Below are 9,257 nucleotides of genomic sequence, written 5' to 3'. Positions count from 1 at the left end.
ACACAATACTTTCCAGACTGATACCTAGTACTAGTACCTTTAAACAACATGAACCAATAAACATTCACGTGAGTGTGGTCTGGCATATAAATCAGTCAAGGATATTCATATTGTAACAAACTTTGTCACCACTGTCAAGACTCAACATATGCGAGAAGATTCATATCGACCACACGGTGGCACTATAACAGGCATGTGTTTATATTTCATCTGTTTGACTCAATTTAGCACATTCTCAGGGATACTGTATTAGTCTAGCTAACCCACTTAGGTGAATGATGCGTCTTGCCATAGAGATCTGCCATTTACAAAATTGTGGGGGACGACATGTTTACTGTTGCCTTGTTTAGTGTTGTTTCGTGCATGGTGACCACTGTTTAAAATGAGCCATTACTGGTGGTGATGTGAATGAGTGGTCCCTGTGGCAAGCAATTCAGCTGTAACATTCTGGGTCAGTTAAACTGACCATCAAAAGAAAAAGCGCTAGCTATGAAGTCAATAAAACATTGAATAGATCTTCAACCAAACAGAATGAGATTTAGAATGAGATTTCAAGAGTTTTCTAAATATCACTACTACCGGTACACAGAGGGCAGTCATGTGTTACGCAAGACTCTCGTATTTACAGAATAACACTTGATAATTGAGACATAGCTGAATGTGGAGCGGTTGGTTAGAATAGTTCAGAAGATCAATCATTCAAACCTGTCCATGTCATCCAATCTTGTACAGTAATAGATGCTCTCATTTCATTCTACATTTTCGTATTTTAAACTTGACTCATGATGAGAAGAGCCACTCAGATGGATGGTTGTGCATTGCTGTCATTGTTTTTGTTTTCATTTCATAGTATCATTTTGTTCAGTCATGTTTATTCACTAAATAGCTTCAGTGTTTCCCTTATATGCATTTAGCCATGGCTGCCACTGAATTTTTTAAATAATACTACTAACAATTGTTATTTAACGCAGGAAGACGCTCCCACCCCACCCCACACACACTCCATTCACTCCAAGTAAACAAATAGATGAACAACTTATTATTTATTTTTCAAGGAGGTGAATTTGAGGAGGAAATCTGAAGGAACAGATGAGGATGGATCGGCCACACCCTTTGAACATCACCACCCTCCAACATCACCAAGCCAGCTCTATCCTGGAACTCTTTAAGGTAATCGGAAGCACCTTAATAAGCCCACAAAACACCTAGAGGCAGGAGCTTAAAGCAGACACCAAAAGATCCGGCATGGGGTGGAACGAGATTGAAAAGACTGGTCAGAACAGACTGATGGAGAGGAGTCGTCGAGTCCCTTGGGAGCTACTGGCCTTAATAAGTCAGTAAGTAAATACATTTGGACTTTCACTGAGGCTTTTGGATTATGACAGGGATGCTTCGACAAGAGACCAGATTCCAAATTCCTGCTGATCAGCTTTGAGTGATGTACAGTTTCCCAGATGTGAGCTAACCCCTTGACCAATATTATTGCAGAAGACAGGGTTTTTCATCTGCAAATGGGATTTTACCGCTGTCTGTCAAATTACTACTAGACTTCCTCTACTGATACATTTTTGGGATTCTGGCAGCCATAGGCTCAGAGGCTAACCAGATGAAAATGGAAGTGGTGTAATAAGGGTGTTTGCTAGACCAGATACTCCTTGGCCTACATTGGGTACACTTTTGATATGCTGTATACCCCACAGAGATCCTATATGTATTCTATGATGTGCCAACTTTTTAAGATATTTATATACCAGCTGGGTTACCCACTTTTTGACCCAGGTTCTGGTTATAATGATGTCATTGCAACCAGTTTTGCCTGCTGGGTAGACCTCCTGCTGGGTAGATATTTGGGCTGCTTTCCTTCGCTTTTAAAGGCAGGACAGCTGTTCAGGATCTCACTCGAAGCTGGCACAGATGTAGCAGCACCACAATCAGAAGATATTGGAGATGAGTCACTTTCACCGTATGACCTCAGTTGGTCAAATTTTGGTTTGTTTGCTATTCTTGTGGGGTCTTCTGGTTAACTGTATAACTGCTGTCCTCCCTACACAGTTTATACCAAAAGTGAATTTTCAAACCTGAGCCAATGATAAACCTCTGATCCTTGATGTGTGGCACATGGTCAATTGATTTCAGCCATATGGCTGGGGACATTTCATATCCCCATCACTAAGAACAGTACAGTGATTTGACAGAACTGGCAGGTGATAGCTGAGTTAAAATTGATGCTGACAACGTGGAATAAGTGAGGGAACTGCAGTGTGGAAATGAGTCTGACTGTTTCAATCAGTAGTGTGGATGATCAGTGTTATAACATGATTTAAATGTAAAGGCAATTTCAATTGTTCTACAATGCAGATCTTCGGCGCTACGGATTGAATCCAGACGCTAAGGTTGTATTGATAGGCAGCCTACCTGGGGAAGCTGTCTTTGAGCCTCTTAGGCTGTGTTTACACAGCCAGCTCAATTCTGATATTTTTTTCTGCACTTTTGCCAATAATTGGGCGAAAGATCAGAATTGGGCTGCGTATGTAAACGCAGCCAGAGAGAGACAAAGAGAGAGGATGTGATGTGATTGAACGAGGGTCAGTGGAGGAAAAAGCACCCAATTTTCCTACTTGAGTGAAAGTGAAGAATCCTTAAATACGTCCACCGAGACACACACCACACACACACCTGTCTGTCCGATCCTATACTTCTCAGTTCAGCACCATTAATTAAAACAGATATTAGCTGTCAACATGTAGGTCTGAAAGGCTCATCGCTGGGTAAATCAGACAGGGAGAGAGAGAGAGAGAGAGAGAGATGGAAAGTGAATGTAATGAGCCTTACAAGATGCAGTGCTGTAAAGGCTATGCATTATAGAAGCCTCCATCACCTCTGTCTGTCTGTATTTCTGCAGCTTAACCACCCAGCTACAGTACCTCAGATCTACAAGATGTAATTTAGCACCTTGGTCACATTTTATTATGAAGAAAAACTAGCCTGTCAGCCATGCATTCATTGGCAAAAGCAGCGCCTGTTGTTTGCTATTGTTTTCAATAATTTGTACAAATTGAGCATGATGCTATTTTGATTGCGGGACAATGGGGTATTCTTTGAGCCAACAATGAAATACGTTTTCAAAGGCAGTCACACATCTCTGCCAGTTCTGGCCACCTGGGACATTTTGTGGAGAGACTTTTTTGAAGCAAATCAGAAAGAAATATATAATAGATATACACTGAGTGTACGAAACATTAAGAACACCTGCTCTTTCCATGTCATAGACTGACCAGGTGAATCCAGGTGAAAGCTATGACCCCTTATTGATGTCACTTGTTAAATCCACTTCAATCAGTGTAGATGAAGGGGAGGAGACAAGTTAAACAATTATTTTTAATGCTTGAGACAGTTGAGACATGGATCGTGTATGTGACAAGACAAAATAATTAAGTGCCTTTGAATGGGGTATGGTAGAATGTGCCAGGCACACCGTTTTGTGTCAAGAACTGCAACGCTGCTGGGTTTTCCATGCTCAATAGTTTCCTGTGTGTATCAAGAATGGTCCACTTCCCAAATGACATCCAGCCAACTTGACACAACTGTGGGAAGCATTGGAGTCAACATGGGCAAGCATCCCTGTGGAACGCTTTCAAAACCTTGCAGAGTCCATTCCCCGACAAATTGAGGCTGTTCTAAGGGTGCAACTCAATATTAGGAAAGTGTTCCCTTATGTTTGGTATACTCAGTATACACAACCCAGCTAGCACATTTGGTTCCTTGGAAGTTGTGGGAACATACGTTTTTGGTTACAGGGAGGTTCTGAGATCGTTTTACAATTGTTCCCTGAACATTTTTCTGTAAGGTTTTATTAGCTTTCTGAGAATGGGAATTATAGGTTATTTAGATTTGTTTTAATAACTTCCTTAACTTTCACTGAATGTTTCAATAAGACTTTTAAAAACACTACTAGCTTAGTTTGTGTTAACTGTTTTGAACTCCAAGCACAGATAGGACACATGGAAAATGTATTTGCTTAGGCATTAATCATGAAAACACATTTCTGTGATCTTCTGCTTTTTATCTATGGAATTAGTCCACTGCGCCATCAGGATGGAGCTAGCGCCACCAGGATGGAGTTAGAATGCCATGTTTTTTTAACATACAAAGCTGTTAATTTTAGTCTATTAAAACAGACCCCATTTCAAAGGAAAAAAGCACTCATTAAGATCAGGTGTGGTCAATTAGTAGGCACGGCAAACACACCTGAATACACTTAACAAGATAAGAGGCTAGAAAGAGGTTTGTTGACGCTGAGAATGGAATGTATGTTTTTCAATAACATTCTTAGAACGTTCTTTGAACGTTACACATTTTTTGTGTGTTTTTTTATGGAAAGTTTTCTTAATGTTCTGAGAACATGACTTTACAGTTTTTCCCAATTGTTTACACACTAAAATTGGAACTTGAAACGCAATCACCGAAACCTGAAACTCATGTATCAAATCCTTAAACCAAGTCTGCAAAATTGCAAGCACAATTCTTACTTTACATTCAGTTTCAATTCTATATCACACTTTTTGCAAAACACTACACAGAGTTCTCTACATTAGGCACAACATTCAAACTTAAAATCTCTTTAGTCCCTTTGGAAAGCAACGCCAATCACAATGACACGCGCTGTACACCAATTGGCAACACCCACTCCTCACAGGTGTAAACATTAGTTGCTGAGTTGTTCACTTAGAAATCAGAGCTTTAGCACTATAAAAGGCCATGAGCGCCTCCTGTTTTGGAGGAAAATGGAAGTCAATGGTGAAGCAAGAGCTAGAGGTGAAGGAGGATGAGGACGGACAGTTGTCTCAGATGAGATTAGGGTCACATTGGTTGACCATGTGCTCAACCATATATTGAGTATGAGGGAGGCAGGGCAGAGAGTTCAGCCCAAACTGAGCCGCTACACGGTTGCATCTATCATCCGTACATTCAGAAATGAAAACCTGTAAGTTACCTACCATCTACACTATGCTCTTTATGTATGTATACTGTAATCTGACATATCAGTAGGCCTATGTTACACAGTGATTGTTGGCCAGTAATGTAATTTCATATTGAAAGAAAATAGATTATTTTAGCTTACTGTAACCAATCATATTTGTGGATCTTCTGAACTGAGAGTCGGCCAGACCATGGTGGAAGACACCGGGTGTTCACACCAGAACAGGAGACCGCTATTGTGAACATGGTGGTGGCAAACCATACCATTAGACTATGAGAAATCCAGAACCACATCATTGCAGACAACACAATATTCAATAACATTCACCAGGCTTGTCTACATTGGACCGTGTATTACAGTGCAACTGAATCCGGATGAAACAGGTCTACAGGGTGCCATTTGAGCAAAACTCAGATGAGGTTAAATAACAGCGCTATGAATATGTGCAAATAAGTACTATACTGTGAATTTACTATCATATCAGCACTGTATAGACACTTTACAGTACTGTAATCCAGTGTATTGTGCCTCACCATATTGACTGCTCTCTGTCTATGTCACATTGTTTGTCTGTTTCAGAGTCTTGGAGCTGGATGCTGCTGCAATTCAGCACGTTTATATTTACATTGAGGCTGACTTCAACCTAGCCAAAAGAAGGGTATGGGGACGGAGCATTATTGGCCAGCGTGCCTTTGTGAATGTCCCTGGACAGCGTGGAGGGAATATCACCATGTGCGCAGCAGTTAGCCAGCAAGGCATCCTCCATCACCATGCCAACCTTGGTCCCTACAACACCGCCCTTCTCATCACGTTCCTGGACACGTTACATGGCATCCTCATTCCAGCCGAGCAGAGGGGTGGACCAGAGCAGCCCAGGTATGTTGTCATCTGGGACAACGTGAGTTTCCACTGGGCTGCTCTGGTCCGCAACTGGTTCATCGACCACCCACAATTTATTGTTCTATACCTCCCACCATATTCACCATTCCTAAACCCAATTGAAGAGTTGCATGGCGATGGCAGGTGTATGACCGCTATTCCCTCGCCTGGAGAAGAGGCATGCGTGCAATGGAGGATGCATGTGATGAAGTTGATGTGGGGGCTTTCGGCAGCTGGATCCGTCACTCCAGAAGATTCTTTCCCCACTGTTTAGCCAGGGAGAACATCGCTTGTGATGTAGATGAGGTGCTGTGGTCAGACCAAAATAGAGGCAGGATGCTGCCTAATGTCTTTAATTACATTTCGCATGTGTTTGTCTTTTTCTGTTTAGAGTTTTGAAAGAATGAGCCACTTAAAAAAATATATATATATTGTACAGAAAACCCTTCATCTTACTCAATGTTTCTCCTGTTGGGTATGAAAGTGTTACATACCAAACACAAGTGTTCAAAAATACTGCATTTTGGAAATAAATGTTTGTTACGGTATTGTGTTTGTTGGGATATTTATAGTGTTTTGTGTTGAGCACATCAGTGTGTTGTTGGTAGACAGATCTATTCATATGACGCGTCATTTTGATACAAAAAAAAAAACATTTGGGAAAGAAGTTTTGAATGCAGTGTTTGCTTTTGCTAGAGTTTTGGGGAAAATGGGCCAAAGATTCAGCAAACGTGTGTAAACAATTGAACTATAAATCGTTTTCTGCAGGTTTCATGCTTCCATCTGAGAACATTCCCAATGTCAAACCAGTCAGAAGGTTCCTAGAACATTCTCAAAACCTAAATTAAATGTAACCATGCTTGACCTTTTAGGAAACATTCTGTTAGAGTAATGACATACCAAGAAAATAACATTTATCAAGTTCCTTAAATGTGCTGAGAATTTTCCAAAGCCAAACAACTTTTCTGCATCATTCCCAGAACATTGTGGGAAGGTTGTATGTGTAACAATGTGCGCTGAGAGTTGGGAAGCTAGTTCAGGGAGTGAGTGTTTCAATAAACAGAACATAATACAAAACAAGAAACACTAACAGCACACAGACATGAAACACCGCCTCGGGAAGGAACCAAGGAAATCAGGGAGGTGATGGAGTCCAGGTGAGTCTGACGCGCAGGTGCACCTGACGATGGTGACAGCAGCCTGGTGACCTAGAAGCCGGAGAGGGAGCACACATGACAGTACCCCCTTCCCGACATGCCGAATAAAAATGACGATCCCGGGGATCAGGAGCGGACCGGTCACCTCTGCTAAGGCGCGGGAACCTGTCAATCTGGCTGAGGTGTGGGAGCATGGCGACCTAGAGCGCTGGAGAGGGCACACGTGACAATATGCAAAATAAAGGTAGGACAATCATGCTCTCACCAAGCTTTAAGACGCATGTTTCTCAATGTTATTTACTAGTTGCGACGTTCTCTATTCAATTGGCCAAACCTCTTAGGGAGCATCTTTTCTATGAGTTTCAATTAAAGATTATTTTTTTTTACTTATTACCTACATAAAGGGAGACACAAATGGTCTGGTGTTACATATTAATATCAGCTACTTGCTTTGTTCTCTTAGACAAACAGGTCTTGCAATCGCCAAATAGAACTTTCAGATCCTGGGTTTCCTGACGGACAGACCACAGGATGTGAGGATTGGCAACAACACCTCCTCCACACTGACTCTTCACACAGGGGGCCCACAGGGGTGTGTCGTCAGCCCTCTGCTGTACTCCCTGTTCACCCACGACTGCTTGGCTTTGCACAACACCAACTATATCATCAGGTTTGCTGGCGACACCACGGTTGTAAGCCTGATAAACAACAACCACGAGAGCCTCTACATGGCTAGTCTGTCCTTATATTTAGTGTACTTTTATATACTTAATGTGATTTTATTGCCTTTTATGCTGCTGATTTTCTTGTGTGTGTAAAGTGACTTTGGGTGTCATGAAAAACACTGTTACCCCCTTTTTTTCCCCCAGTTCCCCAGGAGGCGAAGGTCGAGTAATGTGTCCTCCGAAACATGACCAGCCAAACTGTGCTTCTTAACACCCGCCTGCTTAACCCAGAAGCGAGCCGCACCAATGTGTTGAAGGAAACACCATTTAACTGATGACCGAGGTCAGCCTGCAGGCGCCCGGCCCACCACAAGGAGTCGCTAAAGCAGCTATGAGCCAAGTAAAGCCCCCCGGGATTAAACCCGGGTCTGTATTGACGTTATGTCTGTGTGTGTGTTAACTATTTAACTGTACTAGAATGCTTAAAAGGCTGCTAAAATGTTAAATATTGGTTATCGGTATTGTTTATTAGGCAAGGAAAATATCGGGTATCGGCCAAAAATGGCATATCGGTGCATCACTAGTTAGGATAGGTGATATCTGACAAACATGTACTATGTTGAAGTTTGAACATTTCAGATTAAACCTACCTAATTCTGGTCTCCCCATCGACAACCATTGGTGATCAGGCAAGAGGTGAAGCTGGAGGTAAGGTTTTTGCCAGCGCCCCATTAATGTGCATGGCAGTATAGATCAGCTCCTGGCCCCTCATCATAGATACTGGTCGGTCACACACACACACACACACACACACAGAGCAATGTTTACATTATCAATAGTGGTTATGGTGTAACAAACCTGATCGCTGCATTCACATTTCTATTTCACTTCATGATATGTGAAGTGAAATAGAATGATAAATGCGGCAATCAGACTAGTTCAACCAGGCTAGGTTATGAAGGTGAATTGGGAGAAAGCTCAAAACTGTTTTGACCTTTGTCCAGGTCAAATGTCACCAACCTGAAGAGTCCTCCCTGTTCCATTTATAGAAATGTTCACAGCGAGGGCATATCTGCATGATGCTGAGGGTCCCCTTGATGGTGTTCTCTATGCCGCATGTTCAGCTACAAACTGGACATCTCTCAAACATCTACAGGAGGCAATCCTCATACACAATGTAGTTCACTGTTTGAGTCAGACATAAATTTGCTACCACCATAGCTGCATCCATTATTTAGTTTTGCCCTAGACAATACAGAATACAAACAAACTTGCAAATCTGACTTGTAGGCTAATGTTAGCTAGCTAACCTGTAGCTAGCTTGCCTGCCTCACTAGCGTTATCAAATGATAACGTTATATAACCAGCAGTATCTAGACAATACACAATAAACTTGTATGAGCTACGACCTAAGTTGTAATGAGGTAGCTAGCTATCTTGATAGTTATCTAGCTAGGTAGTTGGCTAGCTATGCTAATGTTAGCAACATTTTTATCAAATGTCGTTAGCTAAATTATACCAGTGAGGTCCTTATATTCCAGTATCTCTGGGTATACTTACCACCACCGGTTATTT

The 9,257-nt window shown here is 41.8% G+C and overlaps 1 long non-coding RNA gene across 1 annotated transcript; it reads right to left on the bottom strand.

Moving 5' to 3' along the window:
* Positions 1 to 6,168: 6,168 nt before the first annotated feature.
* On the bottom strand, positions 6,169 to 8,827 carry LOC106581980 (uncharacterized). The gene is made up of 3 exons (XR_001323219.3): positions 8,703 to 8,827; positions 8,333 to 8,462; positions 6,169 to 7,225 (listed from the first exon to the last, which is right to left on the bottom strand). It is a non-coding gene; the product is annotated as an uncharacterized LOC106581980 (long non-coding RNA).
* Positions 8,828 to 9,257: the final 430 nt, after the last annotated feature.

Source organism: Salmo salar, chromosome 21 (genome assembly GCF_965601325.2).
Source record: "Salmo salar chromosome 21, fSalSal1, whole genome shotgun sequence".
Classification (NCBI taxonomy): Eukaryota; Metazoa; Chordata; class Actinopteri; order Salmoniformes; family Salmonidae; genus Salmo; species Salmo salar.
Note: the sequence above shows the minus strand (reverse complement) of the source record. Positions and strands in the feature narration are given on the sequence as shown.